The sequence below is a fragment of the Hemitrygon akajei genome, chromosome 6 (assembly GCF_048418815.1).
Source record: "Hemitrygon akajei chromosome 6, sHemAka1.3, whole genome shotgun sequence".
NCBI lineage: Eukaryota > Metazoa > Chordata > Chondrichthyes > Myliobatiformes > Dasyatidae > Hemitrygon > Hemitrygon akajei.
The window spans coordinates 95,873,579-95,891,369 of NC_133129.1; positions in this window are offsets into that span (position 1 = coordinate 95,873,579).

The window sequence follows — 17,791 nt, forward strand, 5'->3', positions numbered from 1 at the left end:
GTCCATTGACTAATGCCATAGAACAATGGGTCCATGGACCAATACTACAGAGCAAAGGGTCCATTGACCAATGCAATAGAACAATGGGTCCATGGACCAATACTACAGAGCAAAGGGTCCATGGACCAATGCCATAGAACAATGGGTCCATGGACCAATACTACAGAGCAAAGGGTCCATTGACTAATGCCATAGAACAATGGGTCCATGGAACAATACTACAGAGCAAAGGGTCCATTGACCAATGCCATAGAAGAATGGGTCCATTGACCAATGCCATAGAACAATGGGTCCATGGACCAATACTACAGAGCAAAGGGTCCATTGACCAATGCCATAGAACAATGGGTCCATTGACAAATGCCATAGAACAATGGGTCCATGGACCAATACTACAGAGCAAAGGGTCCATTGACCAATGCCATAGAACAATGGGTCCATGGACCAATGCCATAGAACAATGGGTCCATTGACCAATGCCATAGAACAATGGGTCCATGGACGAATACTACAGAGCAAAGGGTCCATTGACCAATGCCATAGAACAATGGGTCCATGGACCAATGCCATAGAACAATGGGTCCATTGACCAATACTACAGAGCAAAGGGTCCATTGACCAATGCCATAGAACAATGGGTCCATGGACCAATACTACAGAGCAAAGGGTCCATTGACCAATGCCAAAGAACAATGGGTCCATGGACCAATGCCATAGAACAATGGGTCCATTGACCAATACTACAGAGCAAAGGGTCCATTGACCAATGCCATAGAACAATGGGTCCATGGACCAATACTACAGAGCAAAGGGTCCATGGACCAATATTACAGAGCAAAGGGTCCATTGACCAATGCCATAGAACAATGGGTCCATGGACCAATACGACAGAGCAAAGGGTCCATTGACCAATGCCATAGAACAAAGGGTCCATGGACCAATACTACAGAGCAAAGGGTCCATGGACCAATACTACAGAGCAAAGGGTCCATAGACCAATGCCATAGAGCAATGGGTCCATGGACCAATGCCATAGAACAATGGGTCCATGGACCAATACTACAGAGCAAAGGGTCCATAGACCAATACTACAGAGCAAAGGGTCCATTGACCAATACTACAGAGCAAAGGGTCCATAGACCAATACTACAGAGCAAAGGGTCCATGGACTAATGCTATAGAACAATGGGTCCATGGACCAATACTACAGAGCAAAGGGTCCATTGACCAATGCCATAGAACAATGGGTCCATGGACCAATACTACAGGACAAAGGGTCCATGGACCAATACTACAGAGCAATGGGTCCATGGACCAATACTACAGAGCAAAGGGTCCATTGACCAATGCCGTAGAACAATGGGTCCATTGACCAATGCCATAGAACAATGGGTCCATTGACCAATACTACAGAGCAAAGGGTCCATGGACCAATACTACAGAGCAATGGGTCCATTGACCAATGCCATAGAACAATGGGTCCATGGACCAATACTACAGAGCAAAGGGTCCATGGACCAATACTACAGAGCAAAGGGTCCATTGACTAATGCCATAGAACAATGGGTCCATGGACCAATACTACAGAGCAAAGGGTCCATTGACCAATGCCATAGAACAATGGGTCCATGGACCAATACTATACAGCAAAGGGTCCATGGACCAATACTACAGAGCAAAGGGTCCATTGACTAATGCCATAGAACAATGGGTCCATGGACCAATACTACAGAGCAAAGGGTCCATTGACCAATGCCATAGAACAATGGGTCCATGGACCATTACTACAGAGCAAAGGGTCCATGGACCAATACTACAGAGCAAAGGGTCCATTGACTAATGCCATAGAACAATGGGTCCATGGACCAATACTACAGAGCAAAGGGTCCATTGACTAATGCCATAGAACAATGGGTCCATGGACCAATACTACAGAGCAAAGGGTCCATTGGCCAATGCCATAGAACAATGGGTCCATGGACCAATACTACAGAGCAACGGGTCCATGGACCAATGCCATAGAACAATGGGTCCATGGACCAATACTACAGAGCAAAGGGTCCATAGACCAATACTACAGAGCAAAGGGTCCATGGACCAATACTACAGAGCAAAGGGTCCATTGACTAATGCCATAGAACAATGGGTCCATGGAACAATACTACAGAGCAAAGGGTCCATTGACCAATGCCATAGAAGAATGGGTCCATTGACCAATGCCATAGAACAATGGGTCCATGGACCAATACTACAGAGCAAAGGGTCCATTGACCAATGCCATAGAACAATGGGTCCATTGACAAATGCCATAGAACAATGGGTCCATGGACCAATACTACAGAGCAAAGGGTCCATTGACCAATGCCATAGAACAATGGGTCCATGGACCAATGCCATAGAACAATGGGTCCATTGACCAATGCCATAGAACAATGGGTCCATGGACCAATACTACAGAGCAAAGGGTCCATTGACCAATGCCATAGAACAATGGGTCCATGGACCAATGCCATAGAACAATGGGTCCATTGACCAATACTACAGAGCAAAGGGTCCATTGACCAATGCCATAGAACAATGGGTCCATGGACCAATACTACAGAGCAAAGAGTCCATTGACCAATGCCATAGAACAATGGGTCCATGGACCAATGCCATAGAACAATGGGTCCATTGACCAATACTACAGAGCAAAGGGTCCATTGACCAATGCCATAGAACAATGGGTCCATGGACCAATACTGCAGAGCAAAGGGTCCATGGACCAATATTACAGAGCAAAGGGTCCATTGACCAATGCCATAGAACAATGGGTCCATGGACCAATACGACAGAGCAAAGGGTCCATTGACCAATGCCATAGAACAAAGGGTCCATGGACCAATACTACAGAGCAAAGGGTCCATGGACCAATACTACAGAGCAAAGGGTCCATAGACCAATGCCATAGAGCAATGGGTCCATGGACCAATGCCATAGAACAATGGGTCCATGGACCAATACTACAGAGCAAAGGGTCCATAGACCAATACTACAGAGCAAAGGGTCCATTGACCAATGCCATAGAACAATGGGTCCATGGACCAATACTACAGAGCAAAGGGTCCATGGACTAATGCTATAGAACAATGGGTCCATGGACCAATACTACAGAGCAAAGGGTCCATTGACCAATGCCATAGAACAATGGGTCCATGGACCAATACTACAGGACAAAGGGTCCATGGACCAATACTACAGAGCAATGGGTCCATGGACCAATACTACAGAGCAAAGGGTCCATTGACCAATGCCGTAGAACAATGGGTCCATTGACCAATGCCATAGAACAATGGGTCCATTGACCAATACTACAGAGCAAAGGGTCCATGGACCAATACTACAGAGCAAAGGGTCCATTGACCAATGCCATAGAACAATGGGTCCATGGACCAATACTACAGAGCAAAGGGTCCATGGACCAATACTACAGAGCAAAGGATCCATTGACTAATGCCATAGAACAATGGGTCCATGGACCAATACTACAGAGCAAAGGGTCCATTGACTAATGCCATAGAACAATGGGTCCATGGACCAATACTACAGAGCAAAGGGTCCATTGACCAATGCCATAGAACAATGGGTCCATGGACCAATACTGCAGAGCAAAGGGTCCATAGACCAATACTACAGAGCAAAGGGTCCATGGACCAATACTACAGAGCAAAGGGTCCATTGACTAATGCCATAGAACAATGGGTCCATGGACCAATACTACAGAGCAAAGGGTCCATTGACCAATGCCATAGAACAATGGGTCCATTGACCAATGCCATAGAACAATGGGTCCATTGACCAATGCCATAGAACAATGGATCCATAGACCAATACTACAGAGCAAAGGGTCCATTGACCAATTCCATAGAACAATGGGTCCATGGACCAATGCCATAGAACAATGGGTCCATGGACCAATGCCTTAGAACAATGGGTCCATTGACCAATGCCATAGAACAATGGGTCCATGGACCAATACTACAGAGCAAAGGGTCCATTGACCAATGCCATAGAACAATGGGTCCATGGACCAATGCCATAGAACAATGGGTCCATTGACCAATACTACAGAGCGAAGGGTCCATTGACCAATGCCATAGAACAATGGGTCCATGGACCAATACTACAGAGCAAAGGGTCCATGGACCAATATTACAGAGCAAAGGGTCCATTGACCAATGCCATAGAACAATGGGTCCATGGACCAATACTACAGAGCAAAGGGTCCATTGACCAATGCCATAGAACAAAGGGTCCATGGACCAATACTACAGAGCAAAGGGTCCATGGACCAATACTACAGAGCAAAGGGTCCATTGACCAATGCCATAGAACAATGGGTCCATGGACCAATGCCATAGAACAATGTGTCCATGGACCAATGCCATAGAACAATGGGTCCATTGACCAATACTACAGAGCAAAGGGTCCATAGACCAATACTACAGAGCAAAGGGTCCATTGACCAATGCCATAGAACAATGGGTCCATGGACCAATACTACAGAGCAAAGGGTCCATGGACTAATGCTATAGAACAATGGGTCCATGGACCAATACTACAGAGCAAAGGGTCCATTGACCAATGCCATAGAACATTGGGTCCATGGACCAATACTACAGAGCAAAGGGTCCATGGACCAATACTACAGAGCAATGGGTCCATGGACCAATACTACAGAGCAAAGGGTCCATTGACCAATGCCATAGAACAATGGGTCCATTGACGAATGCCATAGAACAATGGGTCCATGGACCAATTCTACAGAGCAAAGGGTCCATAGACCAATACTACAGAGCAAAGGGTCCATAGACCAATACTAGAGAGCAAAGGGTCCATTGACCAATGCCATAGAACAATGGGTCCATGGACCAATACTACAGAGCAAAGGGTCCATGGACCAATACTACAGAGCAATGGGTCCATGGACCAATACTACAGAGCAAAGGGTCCATAGACCAATACTACAGAGCAAAGGGTCCATTGACCAATGCCATAGAACAATGGGTCCATTGACCAATACTTGGGAACCCCTGTGAGTTTACAGAGAACGGTGCAAAAGCATCAGTTCTGTGGGTGAAATTACCTTGTTAATGAAAGTGTCAGAGGAGAACGGTGAGACTGGTTCAAGCTGACAATAACTCAGATAACCACATGCTACAGCAGTTGTGTGCAGAAAAACTTTGAATGCACAATACGTCAAACCTTGAAGTGGATGGTCGACAGCAACAGAGGACCACAGACATGCACCCACTGGCCACTTTATTGGGTACAGTAGGTAGCTAACGAAGTGGTCAGGAGTAGAATCAGGTAAAATTTGTTCTTCACCACATATAGTTTGAAGCTACAAGATGGATCCTTGAGTTATATGAATCAAATGTGATTACTAACAACTTGGAGGACATTAGCCTGCAGTTCTGTATCTCATCAGTGAGGCCACACTTGGGGAAGTGTGTACAGTTTTAGTCAAACTGTTATGGAGAAGATGTGACTTAACTGGAAAGACTGCAGAGATTACTTACAAGAAAGTTGCCTGGACTAGGGGAGGTGGACTAGGAGCACAGCTAGGTGAAACACTGTTGCAGGAAAGCAGCAATCATTATCAAAGATCCTCACCACCCAGGCCATTCTCTCCTCTCACTTGCTGCCATCACGTAGAAGGTACAAGAGCCTCTGGGCTCGCACCACCAGGTTCAGGAACAGTTACTACCCCTCAAACATCAGGCTCTCAAACAAAGGGGTTAACTGCACTCATTTGCCCATCTATTGAGATGTCCCCACAACCAATTATCTCATTTTAAGGACTCTTTATCTTGTTATTTCATGTTCTACTTATATATTGTTATTTATTTATATTTGCATTTGCACAGTTTGTTGTCTTCTGCACTCTGGTTGATCTTTCATTGATCCTGTTACAGTTATTCTATGTATTTGCTGAGTATGCTCACAGGAGAATTATCTCGTGGTTGAATGTGGTTATATATGCAACATGTATTTTGATAATAAAGTTTACTTTGAACTTTACTTTGAGTCAGAGGGAGATATTGGAAAGGCTGCATGGAACATTGCTTCAAACATGGGGAAATGGGCCAATGTTGTAAAAATATTTAAAATTATAGATATAGTGGCATGCAAAAGTTTGGGCACCCCTGGTCAAAATTTCTGTTACTGTGAATAGTTAAGTGAGTAGAAGATGAACTGATCTCCAAAAGTCATAAAGTTAAAGATGAAACATTCTTTTCACCATTTTAAGCAAGATTAGTGTATTATTTTTGTTTTGTACAATTTTAGAGTGGAAAAAAGGAAAGGAGCACCATGCAAAAGTTTGGGCACCCCAAGAGATTTGAGCTCTTGGATAACTTTTACCAAGGTCTCAGACCTTAATTAGCTTGTTAGGGCTATGGCTTGTTCACAGTCATCGTTAGGAAAGGCCAGGTGATGCAAATTTCAAAGTTTTATAAACACCCTGACTCCTCAAACCTTGTCCCAACAATCAGCAGCTGCCTAGCACTGAAAATTAAAATAAATGATGCCCACAAAGCAGGAGAAGGCTATCAGAAGATAGCAAAGTGTTTTCAGGTAGCTGTTTCCTCAGTTTGTAATGTAATTAAAAAATGGCAGTTAACAGGAACGGTGGAGGTCAAGTTGAGGTCTGGAAGACCAAGACAACTTTCCGAGAGAACTGCTTGTAGGGTTGCTAAAAAGGCAAATCAAAACCCCGTTTAACTGCAAAAGATCTTCAAGAAGATTTAGCAGACTCTGGAGTGGTGGTGACTGTTCTACTGTGCAGCGACACCTGCACAGATATGACCTTCATGGAAGAGTCATCAGAAGAAAACCTTTCCTGTGTCCTCACCACGAAATTCAGAGTCAGAAGTTTGCAAAGGAGCATCTAAACAAGCCTGATGCATTTTGGAAACAAGTCCTGTGATACCTGCCACAGAGGGTGTGACTAAGTACTGACCATGCAGGGTGCCCAAACTTTTGTTTTGGGCCCTTTTCCTTTTTTGTTATTTTGAAACTGTAAAAGATGGAAATAAAAAAGTAATCTTGCTTAAAATATTAAAGAAATGTGTCGTATTTAACTTTATGCCTTTTGGAAATCAGGTCATCTTTTACTCGCTTAGCTATTCACAGTAACAGAAATTTTGACCGGGGTGCCCAAACTTTTGCATGCCACTGTAGAGATAAAGCTGATTATAACAGTCTTTTTCCCGGGGGGGGGGGCGGCATTGGTTCTGGGTGAGGGGGAAAGATTTAAATGGGACTGGAGAGGCAATCAGGAAATGGTTGAGGCAGGTAAAACACAAGATACCCAGTATGTGCCCTCTTCTCATTGTTGCCATCACGAAGGAGGTACAGAAGCCTGAAGGCACACGCTCGGTGATTCAGGAACAGCTTCTTCCCCTCTGCCGTCTGATTTCTGAATGGACATTGAACCTGCGAACACAACCTCACTACTTTTTTTTTGCACTGTTTATCTTAACTATTTAATAGACGCACAAGCATTTACTGTAATTTAGTTTTTTTCTTTATTTATTCATGTATTCATAGTTCTGCTGCTGTAGTTAACAAATTTCATGACATATGCCAGTGATATATTTTTGTAATTTATTTTTTACTGAAGTTCATCATCAAAGATTTCCATAAGACGTATTTCAGATATTGTATATATATATATCATATAGTCATATTTGCCACAGATCTCCACATAATATTTATCTGAGGTATACACTTACAGAAAAGAGGAAAGAAAGAACAAGTGAAAGGAGAAAACTGTGTACAAGTAGGGAGTGATTTTTTTTTACAACTTATTCATTGATTTGTGAGTATAAACTCAGACCTACGAGATATTATGTAGTTAAACCATTTTTCCCAGAATGAATCAAATTGTTCCAACTTATGATTAACAGTAGCTGTTATCTTCTGCATTTTGTAAATCCCCTTTGTAATTTCCATCCATGCATTTAAGGTTGGGCTCTCCTGTGATAACCATTTCCTAGTAACAGTCTTTTTACCAGTCACCAACAGTATATTCATTAAATATTTATCTTGTTTCAACCATTCTTGAGGTATATATCCAAAATATATGGTCTTACTTTCTAAGGGCATTTCACATTTAAAGATGTCTTGTAGGGCACTGTGTATCCCATTCCAAAAATCTTTGATAACCGGACATTCCCAGAAAATATGATAACAGTTTGCATTTTGATTTCCACAATTTCTCCAGCAAACAGGGAGGTTACTATCACAATGGGATTTCTGAGAGGGTGTAATAAAACATCTTATCAAGTTTTTCCATCTGAACTCCCTCCATTTCTGTGAATTGGTACACTTCGGTTGATATCTCCATATTATTGTCCACTCTTCCTCAGATATAATTATCCCTCCTTCCTTCTCCTATTTTGGTTTAATGTATGAAGTCGAATATGTTTTAAGATTTGAAAAACCCTTATACACACTTGAAATGATTCTATTACTGTTATCTGAATTATATGCTTTTCTAAATAGATCTATCAAACATGTATTTGCCTTTGTTACATTTTTAAGCATCCTATTAACATATTGTCGCATCTGTAAATACCGATAAAAATCTTGTTTTTCTAATAAGTGTTTCTCTTTAAGCATTTCAAAATTGAACAGTGTTCCTTCTTTCATTATGTTGCAAAGAACTGTTATTCCTTTAGCTGTCCAGTCCTTAAAACTAGTATCCAGTTTATTCGGTGTAAAACCCAAGACATATGCACACTATTCAAAAATTGCAGTATCTCTCTCTAGTTTATATTCTTTTATAATAGTTTTCCATATTTTAAGAGTCAATATCACCCATGGGTTATCAATAGTATTTATGTACCTTTGTAGGTTGTTATCAGCCAAAATTGCTTGTATGGGGATGGGAAGTACCCGCTCCTCAATGTTTTTCCATTGAGCGTCATATGATGGGTTGCACAACATATCACAGCTCTCAACTGTGCTGCAACATAATAATCTCTAAGAGAAGGTAGGCCCCATCCCCCCTTTTCCTTGGCTAAGTGCAAAGTTTTGAGACGAACTCTAGGCCTTTCACCTTGCCAAATATATCTTGATAACATCTTGTTCCATTCATTGAATTGATTTTGATTCATCTCTATTGGTAGGGTCTGAAAGAGATATAATAGTCTGGGCAGTATATTCATTTTAATAGATTCAGTCCTTGAACTGAGACTAAAAAAAGGAATTAGGTTCCATCTTGTTATATCTTCCTTAATTTTTTTATAGATAGGCTGATAATTGCATTCTGATAACTTTGCCAAATCTTTTGGCATAATGATGCCCAAGTATTTGAAAGACTGTGTGTGCCATGCCCAGGGGTATCGACTTTCAATTTCTCTTGGTGGGCTATAGTAATATGAAATAAATTGGGTTTTATCTATGTTGATCTTGTATCCTGATAATTGACCATATTGTTCAAAGGATTGCATCAATTTAGGTAAAGAGTATGTTGGTTGCCCTAAATAGATCAAAATGTCATCCGCGTAACAAGCCAATTTATGCTCTATCCCTTTAATAGTAATTCCCCTGATATCTTCATTTTGTCTGATGAATTGAGCTAATGGTTCCAGATATAATGCGAAGAGTAGCGGTGACCATGCACAACCCTGTCTCGTGCCCCTTTCTAGGGTAAGACGATTTGATAAATATCCATTGATTTTAATCCTAGCAGTAGGGTTGTCATATAGTGCCTGTATAGTTTTAATAATTGTGTCTTGAAAACCAAATCTATGTAAAACTCTGTAAAGAAAATTCCAATTAACCGAATCAAATGCCTTTTCAGCATCCACGCTTATCACTATTGCTTCCATTTTATTTTTTTGTATATGATCCATAATGTGAAGTGTCCTTCATATATTGTCTTGTGTCTGGCGTTGTCATATAAAACCTGTCTGATCGTTACGTATCAGTATGGGTAGAAACTCCTCTAATCGTTTGGCCATGATGGAGGTAAATAATCTATAATCTACATTAAGAACGGATATTGGTCTAAATGACCCACAATACATTTTATACTTGCCTTCTTTCGGTATAGCTGAGATTATCGCTTTCTTCCAACTGGGTGACATTTGTGCCTTTTTTAGAGCCCAGTTCAGTGTGGGGAGTAGAACAGGAATTAACTCATTTTTAAATTCTTTGTACCACTCTGCTGTATACCCATCTGATCCTGGTGACTTGCTTAATTTAAGCTTACTAATTGCAGCTTTTAATTCAACTTCAGTTATGTCAGCAGTCATTGTTCTATATTGTTCTTCACTTAAAGTGGATAACTCTAGAGAATTCAAGAAGGTGTCAATTTGGGTTATGCTTCCCCCTGGAACTCTGGAATATAGTGTTTTGTAAAACGCTTCAAAAGCTTCTTGAATTTCACTTAGCTTATTTTCTTAACATTTTTGTTCTTGGATTCCTAATTCTATGAATTGTATTTTCTGCTATCTCTTTTTTCCAGTTTCTATGCCAGTATTTTCATAGACTTAGATCCACTTTCACAATGTCTCTGTTTCAGGAACATTAAATTTTTCCTGATGTCTTGCATAGCCAAACTATTAATTTCATTTCTAATTTTTTAAATTTTCTCTAATGTATCCTGTGCCAAATTCAATTTGTGTTTTTTCTACAGTTTGTAGTTCCTTCAGCCTATTTTGTAATTCCTCTAATGTATTATTCCTCATTTTTTCTTATATGAAGATATCGCTATAATTTTCCCTCTTAAAACAGTCTTCAGAGTATCCCATAAAATGGGAGGTGAAGCCTCTCCATTATCATTAAATTCTAAGTAAAGACCAATTTCTTTTTTAACTTGTTCCTTAAAGTACGGATCATTGAGTAGACTTGAATTTAGTTTCCAAATTGCATTCTTTGGCTGTCAAAATCAACAGATAAATATATAGGTGCATGGTCACTTACATCTTTTGTCCCAATTCCACAGGTGTTTATTTTGTCTTTGTCTTTTCCAAATGTTATGAAATAGTCTATTCTTGTATATACAGAATGGGGGCAGAATGATGAGTGTAATCCCTTCTGTCGGGGAAAAGGTCCCTCCATATATCAATTAAATCAACATCCTCAAAAAGTGTATTAACTTTCTTACATAAAGTTAAATATAAAGTTATATAAATATATTTTGTTTCATAGGTTTTTCTATTGGAAGAGTCTAATTTTGCTTGTAATTGTAAGTTTAAGTCTCCCCCATGTATCAGGAGACCTTTTGTTTCCATTAGATAGATAGATAGATAGATAGATAGATAGATAGATAGATAGATAGATACTTTATTCATCCCCATGGGGAAATTCAACTTTTTTTCCAATGTCCCATACACTTGTTGTAGCAAAACTAATTACATACAATACTTAACTCAGTAAAAAATATGATAAGCATCTAAATCACTATCTCAAAAAGCATTAATAATAGCTTTTAAAAAGTTCTTAAGTCCTGGCGGTAGAATTGTAAAGCCTAATGGCATTGGGGAGTATTACCGTAATATTAGTAATTTTCTGAAAGAAACTAATATCACTTCCTAGGGGTGCATATATATTCAATAGAGTAACTGAATTTCTGTCTATATTCCTCCTTAGCAGAATAGATCTGCCCTCCTTATCTCCCATTTCAAACACTTTTCAAAATTTTGCTTGCTTGAGATAAGAATAGCAACTCCTCTCCTATGTCCTGATTTATATGAGGAGAAAAACATATTAGTGAAGCCCATTCTCTTTAGTTTTCCATGCTCATTATCACTTAAGGGAGTTTCCTGTAAGTATACTACTTGGGCTTGTTCTTTTTTTCATTTTGGATAGAATTCTACTACGATTGGATTTAACAGCCCTTTGACATTAAAAGAAATGAATTTTACTATGTCCTTAGCCATGTGTATTTATCTGTCAATATATCACTGAAATTAGCAAAATAAAGCTTAATCGATGTACTCCCTGAACAATTAAGAACCAAAAAACATGAATAATTTAAAAAAAGGCAACGAAGGTGTGATTCCAAGATTGAGGTCTCTAGTAGATGACCCTGGGTTGAGCTAGAGGAAACGTCTAGCTACGGGGGATAGCCCCTCCTACCTGTGAGTTGAGGGCCCCCACTGCAGTACCCAAAAAAGTAAGTGAACAAATCTATATCCATTACACAGAAAAGATTTCCCTGTGTATTCCTCCTATATATATATATATATATATATATATATATACATACATATTCTCATTTAGGTGGGGAAAAAGGAGGGAATGAATGAATAAAAAAGAATAATTGAGTAATATAAAATCCACATTATAATGTATTTTTTGAGATAGGTACAGCACCGTCTATTTTTGCTTCCGTTTAGCTTCTCAACACTTTTAAAGTTAGCCAAACCATATGGCTTTTCTGGAGGGGGTGAGGGCTGTCTTCGGAAAACTCACAGTCTCTTCCTGATATTCCTCTCTTGCTCTCCTCCCATCCCCTGCTTTCTCGATTCTCACACTATTTCCCAAGCGAAGCGGGATAATTCCTCAGCCAGGCTTTCTCTCGGTTTGATCACACTGACGGGCAACCCTCTGACCTTCATATCTGTAGTCGCCTTTTCCACTATCTGATACGGTTGTATCCCATCTTCATAAAACACTCGAAGTTTAGCAGAGTAAGGAGTCCGGAATCTAATCTTTCCTTGCTTTAATATTCGCTTTACTTCAGAGTATTCTTTACGTTCCTGCAGGACCGCCGGGGGATAATCTTGATCGAAATATATTAATTTACCATCCAAAAACACCCTCTTCTTATCCCAGGCCCTTCGTAGAATCTCCGACTTGGTATTGTATCGAAGGAATCTAATTACTATTGAGTGTAGCTTATCTTCTCTGTCTCCAGTAGGTCGCGGGGCGAGTGCACGATGCGCCCTCTCAATTTCAAGCTCCATAGTCGAGGGAAGCTCCAGCATGTCCTACAGCAACTCTTGTACAAACTCTGTCATAGACAAGCCCTCTGCTCCTTCAGGAACATTGTATATCCTGATGTTTTTCCATCGTGATCTTCCCTCCAGATCAATCAGTTTACTTTCTTGTTGATTTAATATTCTTATTGTCTTAGTTCCATCCACCTTCTCAATTCGTGTCTCTGCAACCGCTATTTTTTGATTGACATTGGTGAGCTCTGACTTGATATTATTTAGTTGCTGTTTATATCATTTTAGAACTCCCCTGCCTCTTCCAGAATTTTGATCATATTTGCTGCTTCGCCTGAACGAAGCCCATCGTCAGCCTCACTACCACGCGTTCGGGTAGGAAAGCCGTTCACTGCACCCCTCTCGTCCACAGGCACTGCAGTGACGCTTTTTATAAATCTCCATTCTTTTTTCACATTTTTGCCCCCCTTATCAATTCAGATATTTTCAAAAGATCTTATTTTTGATGGATTTTTCCAGAGGAGCTATTGACTTAAGCTGCCATTCTGGATGATGACATCACTGGAACCTTCTATACCAGTGATATTAAACCTGATTCTGAAATAGTGTCATTTTTAAGAGGCTCTTGAATAACATGGAGGGGTGGGGCATGGAGGAATATAGACCAATGCAGGACATTGACACTAGCCAGGAGGGCCGTTTGTTCTATGTACTGTTCTAGGAATCTGTGAAGGCCAAGTCAATGGGTCTATGTGAAATGAAGGTTGACAGGTTCTTGATTAGTCAGGGCGTCAAATGTTCTGGGGAGAGATTGGCACTGTGGTCAGCATGGATTGGTTGGGATGAAGGGACAGAATCCATGTTCAGAATCAGAGTCCGGTTTAATGACAATAGACAGTAGGTGCAGGAGTAGGCCATTCAGCCCTTCTAGCCAGCACCACCATTCATTGTGATCATGGCTGATCATACACAATCAGTACCCTGTTCCTGCCCTCTCCCCATATCCCTTGACCCCGCTATCTGTAAGAGCTCTATCTAACTCTCTCTTGAATGCATCCAGAGACTTGGCCTCCACTGCCTTCTGGGGCAGAACATTCCACATATCCACCACTATCTGGGTGAAAAAGTTTTGTCCGCATCTCTATTCTAAATGGCCTACCCCTTATTCTTAAACTGTGGCCTCTAGTTCTGGACTCACCCATCAGCGGGAACATGCTTTCTGCCTCCAGCGTGTCCAATCTCTTAATAATCTTATATGTCTCAATCAGATTCCCTCTCATCCTTCTAAATTCCAGTGTATACAAGCCCAGTCGCTCCAATCTTTCAACATATGACAGTCCTGCCATTCCGGGAATTAACCTTGTGCACCTACGCTGCACTCCCTCAATAGCAAGAATGTCCTTCCTCAAATTTGGAGACCAAAACTGCACACAATACTCCAGGTGGAGTCTCACCAGGGCCCTGTACAGCTGCAGAAGGACCTCTTTACTCCTATACTCAATTCCTCTTGTTATAAAGGCCAGCATGCCTTTAGCTTTCTTCACTGCCTGTTGTACCTGCATGCTTGCTTTCATTGACTGATGTACAAGAACACCTAGATCTCATCGTACTTCCCCTTTTCCTAACTTGACTCCATTTAGATAGTAATCTGCCTTCCTGTTCTTGCCACCAAAGTGGATAACCTCACATTTATCCACATTAAACTGCATCTGCCATACATTTGCCCACTCACCCAACCTGTCCAAGTCACCCTGCATTCTCATATCTTCCTGACATTTCACACTGCCACCCAGCTTTGTGCCATCAGCAAATTTGCTAATGTTACTTTTAATTCCTTCATCTAAATCATTACATTAATGTATATTGTAAACAGCTGCGTTCCCAGCACTGAACCTTGCGGTACCCCACTGGTCACAGCCTGCCATTCCGAAAGGGACCCGTTAATCGCTACTCTTTGTTTCCTGTCAGCCAGCCAATTTTCAATCCATGTCAATACTCTGCCCCCAATACCATGTGCCCTAATTTTGCCCACTAATCTCCTATGTGGGACTATATCACTGGCATATGTCATGAAATTTGTTAAGTTGAATGAGGTGGAGGATAAATGCATGGCTCATGGATTGGAGAAGGGAGCAGGGACTCAGATTCCTTGATCATTGGGACCTCTTCTGGGGCAGACGTGGCCTGTACAAGAAGGACGGTTTGCTCTTGAATCCGAGGGGGACCAATATCCTGGTGGGGAGGTTTGCTAAAGCTACTGGGGAGAGTTGGGGAGGGGTTGGAAACCAAACTGAAGAGACGAAGGAAGAGGCTGTTTGCTCACAAATAGAGAAAGCTTGGAAACAGTGAGAGAGGGAGGATAAACAGGTGATAGAGAAAGTTTGTGCTAAGACCGATGGTTTGAGATGCGTCTATTTTAATGCAAGGAGTATTATGAACAAAGCGGTTGAGCTTAGAGCGTGGATCAGTACTTGGAGCTATGATGTTATGGCCATGACGGAGACTTGGATGGTGCAGGGGCAGGACTGGTTACTTCAAGTGCCAAGCTTTAGATGTTTCAGAAAGGACAGGGAGGGAGGCAAAAGAGGTGGGGGTGTGGTACTGTTGATCAGAGATAGTGTCACGGCTGCAGAAAAGGAGGAAGTTAGGAACAGGTCGGGGTCAATAACTCTACTGGGTGTCTTTTGTAGATCCCTAATAGTAACAGGGATATCGAGGAGCAGATAGGGAAACAGATCCTGGAAAGGTGTAATAATAACAGGGTTGTCATAGTGGGAGATTTTAATTTCCCAAATGTTGATTGGTATCTCCCTAGAGCGAGGGTTTAGATTGGGTGGAGTTTGTTAGGTGTGTTCAGGAAGGTTTCTTGACACAATATGTAGATAAGCCTACAAGAGGAGAGGCTGTACTTGATCTGGTATTGGGAAATTAACCTGGTCAGGTGTCAGGTCTCTCAATGGGAGAGCATTTTGAGATAGTGATCACAATTCTATCTCCTTTACCATAGCATTGGAGAGGGATACGAACAGATAAGTTAGGGAAGTGTTTAATTGAAGTAAGGGGAAATATGAGGCTATCAGGCAGGAACATGGAAGCATAAATTGGGAACAGATGTTCTCAGGGAAATGTGCGGCAGAAATGTGGCAAATGTTCAAGGGATATTTGTGTGGAGTTCTGCATAGGTATGTTCCAATGAGACAGGGAAAGGATGGTAAGGTACAGGAACCATGGTGTACAAAGGCTGTTGTAAATCTAGTCAAGAAGAAAAGAAGAGCTTACGAAAGGTTCAAAAAACTAGGTAATGATTGAAATCCAGAAGATAATAAGGCTAGCAGGAAGGAGCTTAAGAATGAAATCAGGAGAGGCAGAAAGGGCCATGAGAAGGCCATGAACAGGATTAAGGAAAACCCCAAGGCATTCTACAAGTATGTGAAGAGCAAGAGGATAAGATGTGAGAGAATAGGACCAATCAAGTGTGACAGTGGAAAAGTGTGTACGGAACTAGAAGAGATAGCAGAGATACTTAATGAGTACTTTGCTTCAGTATTCACTATGGAAAAGGATCTTGGTGATTATAGGGATGACTTACAGTGGGCTGAAAAGCTTGAGCATATAGATATTAAGGAAGAGGATGTACTGGAGCTTTTGGAAAGCATCAAGTTGGATACTGGGACCTGATGGGATGTACCCCAGGCTACTCTGGGAAGCGAGGGAGGAGATTGCTAAGCCTCTAGTGATGATCTTTGCATCATCAATAGAGATGGGAGAGGCTCCAGAGGATTGGAGGGTTGCAGATGTTGTTCCCTTATCCAAGAAAGGGAGTAGATAGACCAGAAAATTATAGACCAGCGAGTTTCACTTCAGTGGTTGGTAAGCTGATGGAGAAGATCCTGAGAGGCAGGATTTATGAACGTTTGGAGAGGCATAATATGATTAGGAATAGTCAGCATGGCTTTGTCAAGGGTGGGTCATGCCTTACGAGCCTGATTGAATCTTTTGAGGATGTGACTAAACATATTGATGAAGGAAGAGCAGTAGATGTAGTGTATATTGATTTCAACAAGGCATTTGATAAAGTACCCCATGCAAGGCTTATTGAGAAAGTAAGGAGTCATGGGATCCAAGGGGGACATTGCTTTTTGGATCCAGAATTGGCTTGCCCACAGAAGGCAAAGAATGGTTGTAGACGGGTCATATTCTGCATGGAGGTCGGTGACCAGTGGTGTGCCTCAGGGATCTGTTCTGGGACCCTTTTCTCTTCGTGATTTTTATAAATCACCTGGATGAAGAAGTGGATGCATGGGTTAGTAAAGTTACTGATGACACAAAGGTTGGAGGTGTTGTGGATAGCGTGGAGGGCTGTCAGAGGTTACAGCAGGACATTGATAGGATGCAAAACTGGGCGGAGAAGTGGCAGATGGAGTTCAACCCAGATAAGTGTGAGGTGATTCATTTTGGTAGGTCAAATGTGATGGCAGAATATAGTATTAATGATAAGACTCTTAGCAGTGTGGAGGATCAGAGGGATCCTGGGGTCCGAGTCCATAGGACACTCAAAGCAGCTGTGCAGGTTGACTCTGTGGTTAAGAAAGCATACAGTACACTGGCCTTCATCAATTGTGGGATTGAGTTTAGGAGCCGAGAGCTAATGTTGCAGCTATATAGGACCCTGGTCAGACCCCACTTGGAGTACTGTGCTCAGTTCTGGTTGCCTCACTACAGGAAGGATGTGGAAACCATAGAAAGGGTGCAAAGGAGATTTACAAGGATGTTGCCTGGATTGGGGAGCATGCCTTATGAGAATAGGTTGAGTGAACTCGGCCTTTCCTCCTTGGAGCGAC